The following is a 23,341-nucleotide window of genomic DNA, read 5'->3' on the forward strand; positions in this document are numbered from 1 at the left end:
GAAAAGGTTTCCACAGATTGCATCACATCAAAGGCCTTTTGTTTAAATGGTACAAGATATACTAAAAACATTGGCCATTTGCTTTATTGCCTCTTGCTTCAAAGATGTGACCAACTATGTCTCTCGTCCTCTATCGCCTCCTCCCCCATAAACATAGGCAATTTGCTTTATGGCATCTCACTTCAAAGATTTGACCAGCTATCTCTCTAGCTTCTCCTCTGCCTGTCACTTGGGAGACAATGTTATAGGATTTATTATCTCACACACACCACAACCTAAGGCAAGCCTAATTTTGACACTAAATATAAGCTGTAAGCTAGCCCAGAAACCAATTTAATATCTTCTTATATTTTTAACTAAAATTCGGCTTCATCACCTGAACATTGGATTTTGCCACCAATATCTTCCATAATTCTCCACTATGCTTCTTTGCTTACTAGCGTGTTCAGAACACAAACACGTTTGTTTTAAATTGAACTGCTGTCTTCAGATTAATGTTGCTGTGACATTTTTTACGCCAGGCGCCCGGGTTCGATCCTGACCACAGATGCTGTTTGTACGGGGTTTGTAGATTCTCCTTCTAACTGTGTGGGTTTTCGCTGGGATCTCTGGTTTCCTGCCACACTCCAAAGACATACAGGTTTGTACGTTCATTGACTTTGGTAAAATTATAAATGGTCCTGAGTGTGTAGGATAATGCTAGTGTACAGGTTGGTCATTTGTTGGTGCAGACTTGGAGGGCCGAAGGACATGTTGTCACGTTGTATCTCTAGAGTCTACAGTAAAGCCCACAATGGCCCCATTCTATCCCTGGTTACCCATTTAAATGGACAAAGAATGCTTTGGAATTTTTTTCATAATTTTGCCCGCCATTTTATTTTATTAGGCCAATTAGTCCTAATTACTTTTCGAATACCCTACTACATTTTCGATTCCCTTCTATGGCCTTTCCAGTATGCCTTTCCAAACCTACAATTGGTCACCTTTTTTCTTTTTATCCAACCCATGATAATATCTCTTGACTTCCATGCTTCCTTGAACTTGTTTGCCCTCTCTTTTATCATAGTAGGCAATAGATAATAGGTGCAGGAGTAGGCCATTCGGCCCTTCGAGTCAGCACCGCCATTCACTGTGATCATGGCTGGTCATCCACAATCAATACCCCGTTCCTGCCTTCTCCCCATATCCCTCTTATCTTTAAGAGCTCTATCTAACACTCTCTTGAAAGCATTTACTGGAATGCTTTCAGGAATCTGTTTGGCCTGAACTTTCAATATTCCAGTATATTTTGAGTGAATATTGACCCATGCCAGAAAATTGCCATTCCCCTTTTCACAGGAAATAAAGTGATCTCTGAGAGGCCCTCATGGGCCATGCTTACGGCTACAAAAGGATGTTTGGTGGTTGTTCTGAGAATTTAGGCCAATGCTGCATTTGCTTACCAGAGATTCAAGGTCAGTATCCAAACAGTGTCAATAAATGAAACTTCTTGCACAACGACCATGTTGTGAGGCAGCTGCTCTCTGTCCACCACCGCCATCTCGAGCTTCTGGCTATGTTTAATTTCAACTCTGTCCTCACACCAACCAGTCTATCCACAACCTATTTCTTTGCTAAGGAGAGACCAAGGGCAAATTGGAAGAATAACGTCTTGTATTCCCCTTTGGTAGCTTGGGCCTGCACTGACTGGAGTTTAGGATGAGGGGAGACCTCATTCAAACTTACCGAATAGTGAAAGGCCTGGATAGAGTGGATATGGAGAGGATGTTTCCACTAGTAGGAGAGTCGAGAACCAGAGGCCACAGCCTCAGGATGAAAGGATGTACCTTTAGAAAGATGAGGAGGAATTTCTTTAGTTAGATGGTGGTGAATCCGTGGCATTCATTGCCACAGAAGGCTGTGGAGGTCAATTAATATTTTTAAGGTGGAGATTGATAGTGTTGTGCCTTCACGCCCACGTTGGTTTTGCATACAGCCTGTCACTGCTGGCGATTCGCCAGTATAGTATATATTATATTAAATGTATCTTATATAATCTTGTATTGAAAATAAGTTATATCTGAAAAAGTCTGATTAGGCAGTGGGCCTCTCAGGCCATTTGGTCACAGGTCATTTGCTCTTTCTCGATGGCACATTCTTGTGAAGTATTGTAATGACATGACTCAGGCTTTATGGACTGTTTATACATCCAAGACCATAAGTTCGGCACGGACTAGAAGGGTCGAGATGGCCTGTTTCCGTGCTGTAATTGTTATATGGTTATATTGTTATATGGTTATAAGGCTGGAATAATAATGGATTCTGCATTAAGTTTGATACGTTTAATTACACATATGTTGAGATAAGAGGAGATACATTTGAGCAGGTTGTATCTTTTATTTTTATATATATGTGTCTAAGAAAGTAACTTTGTTTTGATCTGAGATAAGTCAGTGGTCTGTAGATGTGAAAGAAAAGCCATAAAGAGGCCCAAATATGAGGTTGGAATGCCATCCATTAGAGATAAAAAGGGGGAGGGTGTGTGAGCTAGCCAAGAAGCAATTGTTATTTGTCAAGTGTGACATTTATATGACCTGTGTGTAAGTTATTGGGGCAAATCCTCCAAAATCATGGAAGAACTCGGATAAGGATATGGACATTTTAAAAAGACAAATTTGATGGCTGCAACGAAACCCCCCCCCAATCCACAAACCTGTCTGGCATGTGGACTTTGGCATCAAACAACTGTGCGAATTGGGGTGGACAGGAAAGGCTGAGACGGAGATAACGAGATTATCTTGGATACACAAAGGAAGGAACCAAGCCTCAGCAGACGGTGGTAAACAGGCCAGCACAAGCTCAATCACCATCTTGGATGACCCATCCATCGAGACAATAGGAGCCCATCCAGGCGATGGGATAACGATCAGGCTGAGGGATCATGACATCAGCAAAACCCTTATCATCGGAAGCCTATTGTTCATGCCAGATCGAAACTGGGAATCATCAAAAGAACCCTTTTCATCCAGAGGACCACCTGGGGGTTTCAAAGGAAGCTCAGGTATAAAACAGAAGTCAAGCCAGAACTCTTTCTCTTATTCCTGCTCTGCTGGACAGCTCGTGAGCCCAACTATAACTCTTTCTTTCTGCCCTGCTGGACAGCTCGTGAGCCCAAACTGTAAGTACCCCAGTGACCCGGTGAAATTCCCGAAATAGTATAGAGGTTAAGAAGATAAAGGGGTTGTACTTGCAAGTAAAAGTGTGTAAAGTAAGTTTTACGACGTACTCGATAGTTTTCCGTCCACAGTCTTAGTTTAAAGCATAAGTTTAGCCACGTATTATGTAGTGTTGGTGAGATTTGATTTCTCATTGTTTAATAAAGCCTGTAAATTTTAGACTTGCTTTGAGTCCATCTTGGTTTCTGTTTTCCCTCATCAGCACACTCTGGTCAATTCAACCTTTTATCATATCCCACCATAATTCCGAGGTCTAGAACCTAGGGGAATCCCTTTTGTTGTATTCTCTCTCTTGGAAACCGCTCGAGTGGAGTGGTGGCCTTTGACCCTCCGACAAGGGAGAGAATAACTCGGGCAGTTGGGCCCGAAGGGAAATAAAGGGAAACGCAAAACCCCTACATGTGTGCTTGGAGAGAGGAGGTGTGTGTGTTTGCAAAGATAGAGCAGATTCATACTTTTAATGTTTATGATACAAGGTAATGTTAGTTTAACTATGAATTATAATGAGATCATCTGTGAAATATATTGTGCTTTAATTAGAATTATAAACATTAGACCCTTGTGTTTAGATCTGTAGTTTAAGAGGTAACATTATTTCCCAAGATGTATAGAGTTTATTGGGAACAATGTCTTGTTCATATAAATTGAGTGACCACTGTATATCTTATATTTTGAGAAGTGGGTTGCTGGAATTGTCCGCTTTTCTTGGATTTCACTTTGTTGGAATGAAACAACTGAACAAAGAAGTCAAAAGCACATGGCAAGATGTGGGGCCACGAGGGGAAGTCATGTGACTACCTATGTCAGTTGCAAATATGGAAATGTACTGGGAAGGAGGAGATAAGTGGGAGCAAGTGATTGGCTGATGATGAGGGCATGTCAGAAAATGATTGGATATGGAAATTTAACAGGGATGGGGCATGCCAAGTTGAAAGTGGTATAAAAATAGATGATCCTTTGTTTGTGGCTCAGGGAGCTCCACGTGGACTGATAACGTGGGGGGAATCCAACTTTTGTTTGCAAAGTTTAAACTTCTTGAAGAATTCTCCGCGTGGCCTGAATTAATTTGAGTATTGAAAACCACAACACCAGCAGCCTCACGAGAAGGTCCAGCAACAAGAGCTCAATAACAATGCCCTGGTCTGCGCACTAATTGGCCTTATCTACACACTGGTTATGATTGTTGAGAATGTATGTAAAAGGGGCTTCTGGAATAAATGTGACACAAGATGTCTAAGTGTCGTTTGTTCTTTGCTTTCTGTTGTGGGATTCAGCAGATCCTACAACTGGTGACCCCGTTGCTACATGCAACCTTCCACTTACGACTAAATGTATGTCGGTAAAAATGACACGACATCCCAACTCCTTTTACAACCAAGAGCGTGTTTTTCAATACTAGAAGCTCGATTTCACTCCCTCAATGTCACGAGCCTTCCGATAAAATTTGGGTTCCTAGCAGCTCGTCTTCCAGAGCAGATCGCATGGGAGGTAGAGGACGTGCTCCTTAATACTGAAGAAATGACGCGATACAACGTGCTTAAATCTGCATTCTTGGAGTGAACGCAGCACTCGAAGCAAGGCACAGTCTGGCGGCAGACGAAAAGATTGACGGCGATGTCTGGAAACCGAAGTTCTCCGCTGCATGCCTACTCCAGTGTAGGGGCACCTGATATTTTATGTTTCAATCGGCTAGCCTAGACGGGCTCACAAACCAGGCTGGCATGGACATGGAGACAACCACTGCACTGCAGGTGACTGTGGTTAATGCAACAACAATCAAGCTGGAAAATGCACAGCAGGAACAGAAAATTGCAGTGCTCACTGCGCAAGTCGAGGCTTTGCAGCCCAGCAGAACCATTCCCATTTCAGGTTTAACGTAAACCTGGGGGGTCGGGGGCGGGGCCGAGGCGATGCCCAACACATTTGCTGGAAACCTTGGAAATATGGTGCAGCGGCCTGGTCGAGTCAACCTCCTTGCTCCTTCAACAAACATCAACACCCGGGAAACAACAAGGCCCGTGGGAAAACTAGCCACCGCCTTTTTCTCAGTGACCGCCTTTCGTGTATGCAATATCTCATTGATACCGGTGCCGAGTTATCAGTCGTTCCTCCCAGTTCCCAAAGTCGTTTTCACCCTAACCCTGGATGTGTTCTCACCGTCAGGAACAATTCTAGCATACTGACATTTGGTCAGAAATCAGTCACGCTCGACTTTGGTCAGCAGAAAACGTTTCGCTGGAATTTCACAGTCGCTGACGGATCGGAGCCGATTTTCTTTCACACTTTTCTTTGCTGGTGCATTTAGAAAATCGCCGTTTAAGAGATTACTGTACCCACGCACAGGTGAGCTGCATTTGTCATCTGGCAATGATTATCTCTCACCTTGCCAGCCTCCAACCCAGCACCGGCCCATATCAGGAGTTACTTAAACAATTTCCACGACTAATAACTCTGTCTTACCGACACAACAATATCAAACACTGTCATATTCAGACTCGCAGCCCTCCAGTTTCGCCAAGAACACGTAGGTTTCCGATAGATCGCCTCAAAGTATCAAAGGCCGAATTTGACCATATGTTGGAGCTCGGGATCATCCACTGGTCTGAGATCTGTTGGGCAACACCTCTTCACTTGTTCCCGAAGAAGTCTCCTGGTGATGTAAGAGTGTTGTAAAAACAAGCCTGAAGGCTTTGTGTCTCAATGCAAGGAGCATCCGTAATAAGGTGGATGAGTTGAATGTGCAGATAGCTATTAATGACTGCGATATAGTTGGGATCACAGAGACATGGCTCCAGGGTGACCAAGGCTGGGAGTTGAACATCCAGGGATATTCAATATTCAGGAGGGATAGACAAAAAGGAAAAGAAGGTGGGGTAGCGTTGCTGGTTAGAGAGGAGATTAACGCAATAGAAAGGAAGGACATTAACTTGGAGGATGTGGAATCGATATGGGTTGAGCTGCGAAACACTAAGGGGCAGAAAACGCGTGTGGGAGTTGTGTACAGGCCACCTAACAGTAGTAGTGGAGTTGGGGATGGCATCAAACAGGAAATTAGAAATGCGTGCAACAAAGGTAAAACAGTTATAATGGGTGACTTCAATCTACATATAGATTGGGTGAATCAAATTGGCAAGGGTGCTGAGGAAGAGGATTTCTTGGAATGTATGCGGGATAGTTTTCTAAATCAACATGTGGAGGAACCTAAGAGAGAGCAGGCTATTCTAGACTGGGTATTGAGTAATGAGGAAGGGTTAGTTAGCAGTCTTGTTGTGCGTGGCCCCTTGGGCAAGAGTGACCATAATATGGTTGAGTTCTTCATTAGGATGGAGAGTGACATTGTTAATTCAGAAACAAGGGGCCTGAACTTAAAGAAAGGTAACGTTGATGGTATGAGACGTGAATTGGCCAAGATAGACTGGCAATTGATTCTTAAAGGGTTGATGGTGGATATGCAAAGGAAGGCATTTAAAGACTGCATGGATGAACTACAACAATTGTTCATCCCAGTTTGGCAAAAGAATAAATCATGGAAGGTAGTGCATCTGTGGATAACAAGGGAAATCAGGGATAGTATCTAAACAAAAGATGAAGCATACAAATTAGCCAGAAAAAGCAGCCTACCAGAGGACTGGGAGAAATTCAGTCCAGCAGAGGAGGACATAGGGCTTAATTAGGAAAGGGAAAATAGATTATGAAAGAAAACTGGCAGGGAACATAAAAACTGACTACAACAGTTTTTATAGATATGTGAAGAGAAAAAGATTAGTTAAAACAAATGTAGGTCCCTTGCAGTCAGAAACAGGTGAATTGATCATGGGGAACAAGGACATGGCAGACCAACTGAATAACTACTTTGGTTCTGTCTTCACTAAGGAAGACATAAATAATCTGCCGGAAATAGCAGAGGACCGGGGGTCAAATGAGATGGAGGAACTGTGAAATCCAGGTTAGCTGGGAAGTGGTGTTAGGTAAATTGAATGGATTAAATGCCGATAAATCCCCAGGGCCAGATAGGCTGCATCCCAGAGTACTTAAGGAAGTAGCCCCAGAAATAGTGGATGCATTAGTGATAATTTTTCAAAACTCTTTAGATTCTGGAGTAGTTCCTGAGGATTGGAGGGTAGCTAATGTAACCCCACTTTTTAAGAAGGGAGGGGGAGAGAAAACGGGGAATTACAGACCAGTTAGTCTAACATCGGTAGAGGAGAAACTGCTAGAATCAGTTATTAAAGATGGGATAGCAGCACATTTGGAAAGTGGTGAAATCATTGGACAAAGTCAGCATGGATTTATGAAAGGTAAATCATGTCTGACGAATCTTATAGAATTTTTCGAGGATGTAACTAGTAGAATGGATAAGGGAGAACCAGTGGATGTGTTATATCTGGACTTTCAGAAGGCTTTTGACAAGGTCCCACATAAGAGATTAGTATACAAACTTAAAGCACACGGCATTGGGGGTTCAGTATTGATGTGGACAGAGAACTGGCTGGCAGACAGGAAGCAAAGAGTAGGAGTAAACGGGTGCTTTTCACAATGGCAGGCAGTGACTAGTGGGGTACCGCAAGGCTCAGTGCTGGGACCCCAGCTATTTACTATATATATTAATGATTTGGACGAGGGAATTGAATGCAACATCTCCAAGTTTGCGGATGACATGAAGATGGGGGGGCAGTGTTAGCTGTGTGGAGGATGCTAGGAGGCTGCAAGGTGACTTGGATAGGCTGGGTGAGTGGGCAAATGCATGGCAGATGCAGTATAATGTGGATAAATGTGAGGTTATCCACTTTGGTGGCAAAAACAGAAAAGTATTATCTGAATGGTGGCCGATTAAGAAAAGGGGAGATGCAACGAGATTTGGGTGTCATGGTACACCAGTCATTAAAAGTAGGCATGCAGGTGCAGCAGGCAGTGAAGAAAGCGAATGGTATGTTAGCAATCATAGCAAAAGGATTTGAGTATAGGAGCAGGGTGGTTCTACTGCAGTTGTACAGGGTCTTGGTGAGTCCACACCTGGAGTATTGCATACAGTTTTGGTCTCCTAATCTGAGGAAAGACATTCTTGCCATAGAGGGAGTACAGAGAAGGTTCACCAGACTGATTCCTGGGACGTCAGGACTTTCATATGAAGAAAGATTGGATAGACTCGGCTTGTACTCGCTAAATTTTAGAAGATTGAGGGGGGATCTGATAGAAACTTACAAAATTCTTAAGGGGTTGGACAGGCTAGATGCAGGAAGATTGTTCCCGATGTTGGGGAAGTCCAGAACAAGGGAGCCACAGTTTAAGGATAAGGCGGAAATCTTTTAGGACCGAGATGAGGAAAACATTTTTCACACAGAGAGTGGTGAATCTCTGGAATTCTCTGCCACAGAAGGTAGTTGAGGCCAGTTCATTGGCTTTAAGAGGGAGTTAGATGTGGCCCTTGGAACTAAAGGGATCAGGGGGTATGGAGAGCAGGCAGGTACAGGATACTGAGTTGGATGATAAGCCATGATCATATCGAATGGCGGTGCAGGCTCGAAGAGACGAATAGCCTACTCCTGCACCTATTTTCTATGTTTCTATGATTGGCGAACCTGCGGTGACTACCATTCACTAAACAATGCCTCTATTACAGATCGATACAGCATCCCACATTTGCAGGATTTCTCTACAAGCCTACAGGGTAAGCAGGTGTTCACAAGCATCGATCTCGTGCGCGCGTATAATCAAATTCCGGTCGAGCCTGCCGATATGCCTAAGTGAGCCATGGTCACTCTGTTTGGGATGTTCGGATTTCTACGGAACGCAGCACAATCGTTCCTGCGTTTCGTGGACCACGTACTCTCCAGCCTCGATTTCGTCTACGCATACATCGACGATGTGTTGGCAGCGACCTCCAGTTCTCCGTCATGCGGACGAACACAAGAAACACCTCGGATTACTGTTCCAGCGTCTCAACGAATATGGTATTATCATTAACACGAACAAATGCGTGTTTGGCGCTCGTGAACTCACTTTTCTCGAGCATCGCATGACGGAGAACGGCATCCTGCCCAGCGAATCAAAAGTGCAGGAAATCCAAAACTACCCAGTGCCAAATTCATTAAACCAATTACGGCGATTTTTGGGGATGATGAATATCTACCGCCGCTTTCTACCGAACGCCGCAGGTTCCCTATTACCTTTCACCAACTTACTCAAAGGTTCAGACAACTCGTCTTCAAAGAAACCGTTGTGTTTTCCCGAGCACACACACTTCAACGCCGCTAAGAGTACTATCACCTACCCAACTATTTTGGTCCTTCAGAGGCCCAATGCCTTATTTTCACTCACCGCAGACAACTAACACACACACACACACACACAACTAAGTTAGGATGGGGTAGAAGCCCAAAGGGTAGGATGGGGCTGAAGCCCAAATTTTTATGCGCGGACAAGTTTTTTGCCAATGGTTATTGGTTTTCCAGGATCAAGTTAATTAAATTATTTAAATTTTCTTTCTTTTCTTTCACAGTCACTAAAACAAGTGGTATTGTAACTATGTACTTTTCAGAGGTGATCTACACATTTTGTTTGTTACTTGTAGGCTTACATGTATGGAATTTTATATTAAATTGTAGCTTAGGTAATAGGTGCAGGAGGAGACCATTCGGCCCTTCAAGCCAGCACCACCATTCATTGTCATCATGGCTGATTGTCTCCAATCAATAACCCGTGCCTGCCTTCTCCCCATATCCCTTGATTCCACTAGCCCCTAGAGCTCTATCTAACTCTCTCTTAAATCCATCCAGTGATTTGGCCTCCACTGCCCTCTGTGGCAGGGAATTCACAAATTCACAACTCTCCAGGTGAAAAGTTTTTCTCACCTCAGTCTTATTGGCTTCCCCTTTATTCTAAGACTGTGGCCCCTGGTTCTGGACTCGCCCAACATTGGGAACATTTTTCCTGCATCTAGCTTGTCCAGTCCTTTTATAATTTTATATGTTTCTATAAGATTCCCCTCATCCTTCTAAACTCCAGTGAATACAAGTCTAGTCTTTTCAATCTTTCCTCATATGACAGTCCCGCCATTCCAGGGATCAATCTCGTGAACCTACGCTGCACTACCTCAATCACAAGGATGTCCTTCCTCAAATTAGGAGACCAAAACTGTACAAAATAGTCCAGATGTGGTCTTACCAGAGCCCTATAGAACTGCAGAAAAACCTCTTTACTCCTATACTGAAATCCTCTTGTTATGAAGGCCAACATTCCATTAGCTTTCTTCACTGCCTGCTGTACCTGCACGCCAACTTTCAGTGACTGGTGTACAAGGACACCCAGGTCTTGCAGAACCTCCCCCTTACCTAACCTAACCCAGTCTGAAGAAGGGTTTCGGTCCGAAACGTTGCCTATTTCCTTCGCTCCATAGATGCTACTGCACCCGCTGAGTTTCTCCAGCACTTTTGTCTACCCATTGAGATAATAATCTGCCCCCTTGTTTTTGCCACCAAAGTGGATAACCTCACATTTATCTATATTATACTGCATCTGCCACACATCTGCCCACTCACTCAACCTGTCCAGGTCACCCTGCAACCTCCTAACATCCTCCTCACAGTTCACACTGCCACCCAGCTTTGTGTCATCCGCAAACTTGCTAGTGTTGCTCCTAATTCTCTCTTCCAAATCATTAATATATATGGTAAACAGTTGCGGCCCCATCATCGAGCCTTGCGACACTCCACTCGCCACTGCCTGCCATTCTGAAAAGGACTCGTTCACTCCTACTCTTTGCTTCCTGTTTCCAACCAATTTTCTATCCATGTCAACACCCTACCCCCAATACCATGTGCTCTGATTTTAGTGACCAGTCGCCTGTGCGGGACCATATCAAAGAATTTCTGAAAGTCTAGATACACTACATCCTCTGGCATCCCTCCATCCATTTTACTTGTCACATCCTCAAAACATTCCAGAAGATTAGTCAAGCATGATTTCCCTTTCATAATTCCATGTTGACTTGGACTAATCCTTTTACTGATATCCAAATGCCCCAATATTACCTCTTTAATAATTGACTGCAGCATCTTTCCCACCACCGAAGTCAGGCTAACTGGTCTGTAATTCCCCGTTTTCTCTCTTGCTCCTTTCTTGAAAAGTGGGATAACATTAGCTATCCTCCAATCCTCCAATTAGCTATCACCAATGCATCTACTATTTCTAGAGCCTTCTGTTGCCCAATGGGAAATGTAGCCTGGCTTCCGGCTATTCTTTGCTGTGTTATACATCTTTTTTTTTAGTTTTATTCTATCCCTAACTTCTCTTGTCAGCCACGGTTGCCTCCTACTCCCCTTAGAATCTTTCTTCCTTTTTGGAATGAAATGATCCTGCATCTTCCGGATTATGGCCAGAAATTCCTGCCATTGCTGTTCCACTGTCATTCTGCTGGGATCCCTTTCCAGTCTACCTTGGCCAGCTTCTCTCTCATGCCTTCATAGTCTCCTTTGTTCAACTGCATCACTGACACTTCCGATTTAACCTTCTCCTTCTCATATTATGATCACTACCTCCAAGCGGTTCCTTTACCTCGAGTTCTCTTATCAAATCTGGTCCATTAGACAACACTAAATCCAGAATTGCCTTTTCTCTGGTCGGCTCCATTACAAGCTGCTCTAAGAATCCATCTCGGAGGCACTCTACAAACTCTCTTTCTTGGGGTCCTGAACCAACCTGATTTTCCCAGTCTACCTGCATATTGAAATCCCCCATCACCACAGTAGCATTACCTTTGTTACATGCCAGTTTTAACTCCTGCTGCAACTTACACCCTACATCCGGGCTACTATTTGGGGGTCTGTAGATAACACTAGATCTATCGGAATGGAAAGCTGACACCGTATCCGTCGACCGGTTAACGCCAGCATACGTCGAGAACAAACCGACTACCTCACCCACCGAACTGGCGAAGTCACAAGACCCCAACACATCCTGTCAAAGACCTCCCACACTGCAGTACCAAACACGATCAGGTCGTAAAATCCACCCGCCAGACCGGTATGGGGCAGGACCAAGCCAGGCAGTCGCCACCTTGTATGACTTGGTGGCTGAGGGGGGAGCTGTTGTGCCTTCACGCCCACATCGGTTTTGCTTACAGCCTGTCACCGCTGGTGAATCGCCAGCAACATCACGACAAGGTCCAGCCGCAAGAGCTCAATAACAACGCCAAGCTCAGACGCACTAATTGGCCTTATCTACACACTGGTTGTGATTGGTGAGAATGTATGTAAAAGGGGCTTCTGGAATAACCGTGACACAAGGTGCCTGGCTCAGCTAAGTGTCGTTTGTTCTTTGCTTCTGTCGTGGGATTCAGCAGATCCTACACTAGGTTCTTGATTAGTAAGTGTGTCAAGGGTTATGGAGCAAAGGCAGGAAAATGGGGTTGAGAAAGAACGATGGATCTGCCGTGATTGAATGGGATAGTAGACTTGATAGGCCAAATGGCCTAATTCAGCACCTAAAATTTATGAACTTACTCCTTAGGTGATAGGAATAATGAATTTTCCAATATTTCCTTGTGTTCTTCTCCCACACACACCCACCTATCCTCCTAGTTTTCGTCTCCTTTTGTTCATCTTTCCCCCTCACCCTCCCCCACCTGTTCCACCTGCCCATCATTTCCCTCTCATCCGGTTCCACCTATTGCTCACCAGCCTATATCCCACCTCGCTCCCCCCACATGTTGACAGTCTTACCCTTTCCCCCTCAGTCCCGATGCAGGGTCTCAACCTAAACCATTAACACAAAGGGACACCTGGGTACTGAACATCCACATCTCTATTGGGAAATTTGTTTTGTCTCTGTCTGAATGGCTGACTTGAAATCTTTGAAATAATTTGAAACTCAATTCTCAATACCTGTACTGTATTGTGTAGTTGTACAGCGAAAGAATGATTGCCCTTCTTTGCATTCTTGATACCACTGAAGTAGGTATTGCTGAACCGAGACCTAATTTTGTTAGTAGTCACTTAGCATTGGTTTACTGGGTTTAAGGATACGTCTTGATTAACACAAACTTTTGTTGTTTGCTCAAGATTCCAGCATCTGCAGTTCCTTGTTCCTTGCTATGCACTGTGTTTTCTCTTACCAATCATCCATAACATTACTTATTACTGTTCCCATATCATAACCTGACACTTCACATGCCAACTTCAGTGACTTTGGTTGTAGTATCATGATGAACAAAAACATTTCAATTGCTAATGTTATCTTGCACTTATATGCACTTTAGCTTCGTGTTCTACACCCACTTCGAATTATTTTGGCTGTGTTATATTTTGAGCACTTGACCCGCCATTGGTGATGGTGTCTGCTTTTCATTGGTTGTATGTCATTGACATTAAGCTTCAAAGCAAGACTCCTCTTTACAAAAATATGCATTATGCTTTGCTTTAACTTCAACTTGTGTTCAAGTGATCTGAACATTTCACGCAAATCAGAAGATCTTTTTCTATGCCTGAGGCAATCAACAAATCATCTGGTTATACCGGCAATGCTCCACCCCTTGCAAGATATTATCCACTCTAGCTTGGAAAATGATGAAGGCCAGACTCCACAGAACATGCCCTTTGTACACACTGACGGTCAGATATTGCTGACTGTTTTTGTTTTTCATTCAGCCCAATTTTGCGAGGACTTTCAATTCTGCTAACTGCAAACAAGTCTTGCAAAACAAGCAACAAATGTTATTCATTTCCATGCAGTGTGACTTCCTGCAGCAGCACATTTTTTTTCTCCTTGTGGGAACAACCACTCTTGTTGTGGCTCATCACTCTACTTGATTTTCCCTTGCACTCCACTTTTTTCCAGATGATCCCGTTCAGACTGTACTTTTTGAAGCACACAGGCATGGACTTGCAATAGACCAGCTTTGCATCTGGTCTGGTGTGCGTGTGCAAATTGTGCCTCACTCAGCCAGTACAGCAGTCTTTGAATATATTTTCCAACAATGGTCCATCTGCACTGAAAATATTCTCCCATTTAGGCTGATGGGAGCAGGGAGTGGTGTGTGGAATGACTGGATTATTGTGCAATCATAGAACATAGATGCCTGCATAGGAACAGGCCCTTCAGCCCACAATGTTTGTGCCAATCATAGTGCGTAGCTAAACTGATCTCATCTGGCTGCACATGATCCACATCCCTCTATTCCCTGAGCTTCCATGTGCCTATCTAAAAGCTGCATAAACACCACTATGGTATCTGCCTCCACCACCACCACCCTTGGCAGTGCATTCAAGGACCAACCACCCTCTGTTAAAATACTTGCCCCGCACTTATCCATCAAACATTCCCCCTCTCACCTTACAGCTATGTTGGACATTTCCTCTCTGGGAAAAAGATCTGACCATCTTCCCTATCTATGTCTCTCAAATTTGATATATTTCTATCAAATCTCCCCTCAACCTTTAATGTTTCAAGTAAAACAATCCATCCAACCTCTCCCTGTGGCTGAAACCCTGTAATCCAGGCAATCCTTCCACTGCTTGCACTATTGTCTTTGTGCTTCTACAGGAGAGCCTGGAGCCACTGAGTTTGAATGGTTATGAGACAGGAATTCCTGCAAATTATTACATCATTTCTGGAAGGGTTTGTTGGACAATACCTGAAGCTTTTTCTATGTCCTCCTGAAAACCTGCTGCCGTGACAAAACTCAATATAGGAGTCTGGTGTCCGGCACAGCCTGCCTATAAATGCCAGCCGAGTCTGACCAGAGCCATGTTGCTGTATGTGTTGGCCTGGAAAGGGACATACCAATCCTGCCAGTGGATTAGGAGGATTTTGCAGAGGCAGCATTGGCAATAATCCTTCAGTGCTTTGTCATCCAAGCCTCTGGCACATACAGGAGAGTAGGGATCACTGGTGCCCAGCAAATCACTACATTAGTGCTGGGAGTACGATCTTTATTTTTTTGAAAACTCCTCAGAGAGTCAAAGACCATGTGGGCGCATCTCTGAATTTTGCCTTTACTGACAGCCTTGCTGAAAAGTGGTTCCTAAGACATGGGAAATAATCCACATTGGCCTGGGTCTTGTTATGCATCTTGATTATCGGTAATAATGTCTTGCAATGGGGCAGGTTGGTAGAGGACAATTGTCTTACAGATATTTAGTGAAAGGCCAAACCTCTTCCAAGTACATTTTGGAGCTTAGTTTCTTAAAGTGCATGTAAAAGGGGCGGCACGGTGGCGCAGCGGTAGAGTTACTGCCTTACAGCGCTTACAGCATTGGAATTCTGGGTTCGATCCCGACTGCGGGTGCTGTATGTATGGAGTTTGTACATGGGTTTGCTCCGAAATCTTTGGCTTCCTCCCACATGTAAATGTGCATGGGGCCATGCTTTGGAGGTGTGTGACTGTTGGAGACTGTAGGAGACTTTCCAGTTGCCACATGTTCGCCACATGTTCGCGGGTGGTAGCTGGGGGAGTCGCCTTCATGGTCGTTAGCAGTTCCCACATTTTGGGAACTAGTCACGGCGTCATTATGGTCGCCGAGAATTTTTCAACATGTTGAAAGAGTAGCGAGAATTCTCAAGCCGTGGGTGGGTCGCAAGGAGGTCCTAGTGGGTTGCCAGGAGGTCGAAGGTTCTCGGAGGTTCTCGTAGGTTGGAGCCGGTGCTGACCGGTGAATTTCATTGGTTCATTGGGGGGAAAAAAAGGTAAGCAGTAGTTTTCAGAACCAAGGAACCGACCGGTAATGTTAAATGTCTGCCAAGTGTCACAGCCATGTATCTCTGGCTTCTTAAATGTTGCCTCCACTCCTTCTCCCCCCTCTTTTAAAGGACTTATTGTACACTGTGCTTTAGCTGTCTTAATTACAGCGCCAACCTTCCTGTTCATCGCGTGTGTGTCTGTATCACCTTGGCTTTGCACCGTGGGAATTTTTTAAACAGCGCTCCCCCGCTTGCCCTGGCCCCCGCCTTTGTGATTATGTGAGTTTGTGTGTGTTCCACTTTGGCAGTCGCCGTTCCAGTTCCCGGATTTGGGACAGGCCCATAGGATGCTGCTGTCTTGTCAACAGACGCGCACACAACAGGGGCCATGGAACGTTTTTGAAATTGGGGGACCTGAGCAATCACTGATCGCCGGCCTCGGGGGTACCCGATAAGGGAGGGGAGCAACCGAGCGGGGGGAGGGTGGCACAACTATTTTTGTTGTTGTTGCTCGACCTCCAAAAACTGGGGGCATAATATAGGCTTCCCCCAACTCAAAATGTGGGGGGATATATCCCCCCTCTCCCTCCCTCTCAGGGCCGATTCTAACTCTCTCCCTCTCTCTCGGGGCCGACTCTCTCTCCCTCTCGGGCCGACACTCACACTCACTCTCCCTCCTTCTCTCTCTGGACTGACTCTCTCACTCTCGCTCTCGGGGCCGACTCTCTCTCTCACTCTCCCTCCGTCTTGGGGCCGACTCTCTCTCTGTCTCTCTCTCTCTCTCCCTCTCTCTCGTTGCCGACTGACTCTCTCTCTCTCTCTCATGGCCCACGAAGAGAAAAATACGCCTGCGGGCTGGATAATTTCGGGTTATGAAGCATGTCTCGCCAAAAAAGTGGAGGGGCTGCAACCCCCCACAGCCCCCCCGGTTCCGCGGCCCATGCACAAGTTTTGAAATTCTCATTGATCACAGAATTTCTCACGACAGAGCGTGAGAAATTTGGTAATCAGCATGAGAGCGTGAGAATTGGGCGAAATGCGTGAGTCTCACGCTCAATGTGTGAGAGTTGGCAGCCCTGATGTTGGTTTGTTGAGATTTGTACACGTCCAGGTCCTCTTGAACGTTAACAAATCCCTATCTCTCGTCATTTACAAATAAACTGATTTGTTTCCTACCAAAGTGGATAATTCCACATTATTCCACATTCATCTATAACATTAGTGCCTATTTATTTAGCTTGTCTATATTTCTTTGAACGCCTTTTACATACTAATCACTTAGTATTTTGTGAACAGCATTTGATCTTCTCAAATTATTGAAATAGCTTTTAAACAGTTGGAACCCAAGCACTGGGCACAGCCTGCCGACATAAAAAGTCTTTATTGCTATTCTTTATGTGTAAGAAGGAACTGCAGATGCTGGTTTGCACCGAAGATAGACACAAAAAAATATTATTTGTTTGTTATCTGCTAACCAACTTCTCTACATTGGCGAGACCAAGCGCAGGCTTGGCGATCGCTTCGCTCATCATCTCCGCTCGGTTTGTACTAACCAACCTGATCTCCCGGTTCCTCAGCACTTCAACTCCCCCTCCCATTCCCAATCTGACCTCTCTGTCCTGGGCCTCCTCCATTGCCAGAGTGAAGCCCAGCGCAAAATGGAGGAACAGCACCTCATATTTCGCTTAGGTAGTTTACACCCCAGCGGTATGAACAATGACTTCTCTAATCTTAGATAGCCCTTGCTTTCTCCCTCCTTCCCCTCCCCCTTCCAAGCTCTCCCACATAGCCTACTGTCTCCGCCTCTTCCTTTCTTTTTCCTGCCCGCCCCCCTCAAGTCAGTCTGAAGAAGGGTCTCGACCTGAAACGTCGCCTATTCCTTCTCTCCATACATGCTGCCTCACCCGCTGAGTTTCTCCAGCATTTTGTGTCCACCTGCAATCCACATCAGAATGTTACCCAATTGTAAGTGTGATTACCTTGTTCACTGATATTTTGTGTGAAATTTTATCAAAAGCTTTCTGAAGAAATAGATACATCATATTTACAGTTCTCCCTCATCCATTTTATAGTATACAATCTCAAATAACTCCAACATGATTTTATTTTTGTCAGTCTACATTCACCCTGCTCAGTCAAATTATTTTCTAACCACTGATGTCTCTCTAATCAATAGTTCCTATTTACCTCCACTTTCCCTTTAAAACAGCAGGATCAGATTTATTATCCACCAATCTGTGGAAATCATTACAGAAGCATTAGAGGCAGACCCAATGGTGGCATTTAGACGGGCAAATAAACATGCAGGGAATGAAGGGATATGGGTCATGTGCAGGCAGAAGGGATTAATTTGAAGGCTCATGTTCAACACAGACATTGTAGGTTGAAAGACATGTTGCTGTGGTGTACAGTTCTATGTTCTATTGTATACTTTAACAGTCATTGTATTTAAGGCAGGATATATTTATGTTGGAAACAGCAAAGGTTCACTAATTTAATTCCTAGAATGAAGTGGTTGAACCAGCAGGTCGAGGAACAGCTTCTTCCCGGCGGCTGTCACTCTACTCAACAACGTACCTCGGTGACTGCCAATCCTTTCTTTTTCCCCCCCCCCCCCCCCGGACACTTCTGATTATTATTTATTGAAATCGTTTGCTATGTCGCTCTTCCAGTGAGATGCTAAATGCATTTCGTTGTCTCTGTACTGGACACTGACAATGACAATTAAAATTGAATCTTGAATCTGAATCTTGATGTATGAAATAAATTTGAGCAGCTCTGAGCAGGATTTTTTCCCTGTTGGGGGTATCTAGGTGTCAGGAATATAATTTCAGTTTAAGGGGCTGCTGAAGAGGGTCTTTATTGTCCACTAACTGGGCAATAAAGATCCTTTAGAACATTTAAACAATAAGGGATATGGGGAGAGAGAATGAGAAAGTGGTGTGAAGCCAAGGTTAGAATAGCTAAGATCTAATTGAATGGTTGACCCAGCTCGAGGACTATCTACTGCTGGAGACAAAATAAACTGCATTTGCTGGAATCTTAAACAAAAAAACAAAGTGCTTGCGGAACTCAGTGGGTCACGGAGCATCTGTGGAGGGAATGGACAAATGATGGCTCGGGTCAGGACCTTTCTTCAGAAATGACTGCCAATTTCTGCCTACCTGATTTTATGTACAAAATCTTCCACTCTTCAAAAAGCAAGATGTAACATGGAGGCATGGTTACATTACATTTATTACGCAAAACATTATCAGCTCCAGTCAGAGCACTTCCCTGCCAGCAGGAGAGTTTAACTAACAGGGTGACCAAAGGCAATCCGGAGGGTGGAACAATTAGCTGGACTATGTGAACCCAATATCTCTGGATGCCCCAGAACTATGTATGTCAAGGACAAAGGGAGTTGAGTAACCCGTACCGGGATGACCCTTGCTTGAACACAATTGTTCATTAGTTCTATACCTTTATCAAGTTCTGATACACCTGAGCTGACTCTTGGAAAGACGTGCAGTAAAGCTGCAACAAGTAAGAATGCTCCCCTCTGGTATTCCACACTCTACAGCAGTGGTTCCCAACGTGGGGTGTACGCCCCACAGGGGGGCAATTTGATTTTAAGGGGGGCAATTGAGCGCGACTGAGGAGGTCTGGGTCCAAATTTTCGATTTTTATTTTTTAGGATTTTCCCTCAGGTAAACATACGTAGTTTATGGTTCAGATGTTATTTTGAGTAAATAATTTTTTTTGGGTAAAAAAGGTCTTTATTGTGTAGTTATTACAACCAAGGTATTGGCGTTTTAAGCTTCTTCAGCTGAAACGGAGTTCACTTTTTAAATGATAAGAATTATATATCACCACATGGGGGGGGGGGTACCGGGATGACCCTTGCTTGAACACAATTGTTCATTAGTTCTATACCTTTATCAAGTTCTGATACACCTGAGCTGACTCTTGGAAAGACGTGCAGTAAAGCTGCAACAAGTAAGAATGCTCCCCTCTGGTATTCCACACTCTACAGAGTGGTGTCATGTACACTCTTCCCTTTCACAGATTTGTCTGCAGTCCATTAAACTCTTTTTTTCCCCACATCTGTTTTTAAAAGGTTTCTCTAGTGATTGTGGAATGGAAATCTTCCCTGTCACATTAGAACACAAGATGGAGACGTTGAACAATCCTGTGCAACAGGTTTTTCAAGTTCTCCCATGTTCCCTGTACTTTCTGAGGCCTGGACAAATTTGCACAACACATTTATTTGGGTACCTTCCCCTACAACCACAGAAGATGCAACACCTGTCACTATACCTCCTCCCTTGACCCCGACAGTCCTTTCAGGTTAGGCAGAGGTTGACTCGCACCTCCTCCAACCTCATCTTCTGTATCCATTGTTCAAGATGTGGACTCTTGTACATTAGCGAGACCAAACGCAGACTGGGTGATCGTTTTGCGGACGAGCTTCGCTTCTCTTCTTGCGCATGGCGTGCACAGCCTAAACACAGAAACATAGAAAATAGGTGCAGGAGTAGGCCATTCGGCCCTTCGAGCCTGCACCGCCATTCAATAGGATCATGGCTGATCATCCAACTCAGTATCCTGTACCTGCCTTCTCTCCATACCCCCTGATCCCTTTAGCCACAAGGGCCACATCTAACTTGCTCTTAAATATAGCCAATGAACTGGCCTCAACTACATTCTGTGGCAGAGAATTCCAGAGATTCACCACTCTCTGTGTGAAAAATGTTTTTCTCATCTCAGTCCTAAAGGATTTCCCCTTTATCCTTAAACTGTGACCCCTTGTTCTGGACTTCATCGGGATCAATCTTCCTGCATCTAGCCTGTCCAACCCCTTAAGAATTTTGTAAGTTTCTATAAGATCCCCCCTCAATCTTCTAAATTCTAGCGAGTACAAGCCGAGTCTATTCAGTCTTTCTTCATATGCAAGTCCTGACATCCCAGGAATCAGTCTGATGAACCTTCTCTGTACTCCCTCTATGGCAAGAATGTCCTTCCTCAGATTAGGAGACCAAAACTATACGCAATACTCCAGGAGTCGTCTCACCAAGACCCTGTACAACTGCAGTAGAACCTCCCTGCTCTTATACTAAAAACATTTTGCTATGAATGCTAACATACCATTCGCTTTCTTCACTGCCTGCTGCACCTGCATGCCTACTTTCAATGACTGGTGTACCATGACACCCAGGTCTCGTTGCATCTCCCCTTTTCCTAATCGGCCACCATTCAGATAAAGTTGCCGAACAACTTGTTCTATTTGATCTTATTTGTTTGTGCATGCCGGGTTGATTGCATTAGTCGAAACAGGGCGGACCAGGTGAAGGTTGCAATCTTCCACCCCGGGAACACCTTCACTCAACCCGCATGAACCAATCTGATCTCCCGGTTGCTGGTCACTTTAATTCTCCTTCCCATTCTTACACAGACCTTTCTGTCCTTGGTCTCCTCCATTGTCAGAGTGAGGCTAAATGTAAATTGGAGGAACAGCATCTTATTTTCACTTGGGCAGATTACAGCCCAGTGGTATGAATTTTGATTTCTCTCACTTCAGGTAGCCCTGGCATTCCCTCTCTTTATCCCTCCCCCAACGAAGTCGCATTAGCTTCTCATTTTCACCCAACAAAGCTTACACTGGCCTGTTTCCTTTATCATCGTTACTTTTTTGCATATCTTTCATTCATTGTTCTTTATCTCTCCACATCATCCTCTATATCTCTCATTTCCCTTATCCCTAACCAGTCTGAAGAAGGGTCTCGACCCGAAACGACACCCATTCTTTCTCTCCAGAGATGCTACCTGTCCCTCTGAGTTACTCCAGCTTTTTGTGTCTATCTTCGGTTTAAACCGGCATCTGCAGTTCTTTCTTACATATTTATTTGCAGTATTTGAGTATTTGCAAAAGCTGCTCTTCAATTCCACTCCTGATGTTTGGGGACCTGGTGCAGAGTGGGATGGACAGGTTGAGGAAGGAAGGGGTTGGAGAATCACATCAGACTGAGTTTTGCCACTCTGGCTATTCACAGGCCCAGACAATGACCTGTTGACCAGATGGGGGACTTGAAAGGTATTCTGTCCATCCTGATTGCCCACTCTATTTTCAAGGTTTTGTTGGTAAGTCGGCATCAGTGAAGAAGGAACAGCGCGGCAGGAGTGTACCACTGTGGAGCCGCGAGGGCCTGATCCACCCACTGAACAACGATGACCGGAACTTGCCCCGGAAGTCCAGACTCGCCGCCCAGGCCTACCAGGGAACTGCGGAGAAACCGGACAGCGAGGGCTGTCTGGGCCGAAGGAACCTCGGCAGCGGCGACAATGCGAGACTCGGCGGCAACAGTGCATCTGCAGCGGTGGAGCATGAGGGGGGGAGGGGAATACAAAGGGGACCTGGCGTGGGGGGACCACTGTGAGGGACGGTGGGAGAACAAAGGGGGACCCAGTGTGGGGAGGGGCACTTTAGTTTAGAATCCTCTTCCCAGGGGATAAGTCTGTGTTTGTTTATTTGTTCCGATGTACCTTGTGTGTTGTGACTGTCGGCAGACCAATTTCCCTCCAGGATGAATAAAGTTTATTGTATCGTATGTCCATTATCACCGCAGGAGCTGATTACACCCTGATCAAGGAGACCTGTATTTTAAGTTTTGTTTCTGGTTTAGTTTAGTTTAGAGATCCAGCACGGAAACAGGCCGTTCACAAGGAATTTGCCTTGGTGCTCCGCCCACAAGTAACAACATGACATACAGTGACAGTTACGAATGACTCAGTAAACACTAAACATTAATAATAATAAAACATTAATGATAAAACATCAGGGGACCTATGCGAGGATCCTGTTTGTGATTTTAGCTCTGCAGTCAACACCATTGTGCCAGAGCTACTACACTCCAAACTGTCCGAGTTGACTGTGCCTGAACCCCTGTCGGTGGATCACCAGCTTCCTGACAGACAGGAAGCAGCATGTGAGGCTGGAAAAGCACATCTCGGACACGCAAACCTCAGCATAGGAGCACCGCAAGGCTGCGTACTCTCTACTCTCCTCTACTCTCCTCTACACCAACGACTGCACCTCCACAGACACCTCTGTCAAGCTTCTCAAGTTTGCGGATGACACAACCCTGATTGGACTGCTCCAGGATGGGGAGGAATCTGCCTACAGACAGGAAGTGTCACAGCTGGCATCCTGGTGCCATCGCAACAACCTAGAGCTTAGAGGAATTGATTGTAGACTTTAGGAGAGCTCCCCCTCCCCTCACCCCACTCACCATCAACAACACCACAGTCACATCTGTGAAGTATTTTAAGTTCCTGGGAACCATCATCTCCAATGACCTTAAGTGGGGGGCTACCATCCACACCAGTCAAAAAGGTACAACAGAGGATGTACTTCCTACAGCAGCTGAGGAAGCACAATCTGCCACAGGTAATGATGGTTCAATTCTACACGG

Source organism: Leucoraja erinacea, chromosome 2 (genome assembly GCF_028641065.1).
Source record: "Leucoraja erinacea ecotype New England chromosome 2, Leri_hhj_1, whole genome shotgun sequence".
NCBI lineage: Eukaryota > Metazoa > Chordata > Chondrichthyes > Rajiformes > Rajidae > Leucoraja > Leucoraja erinaceus.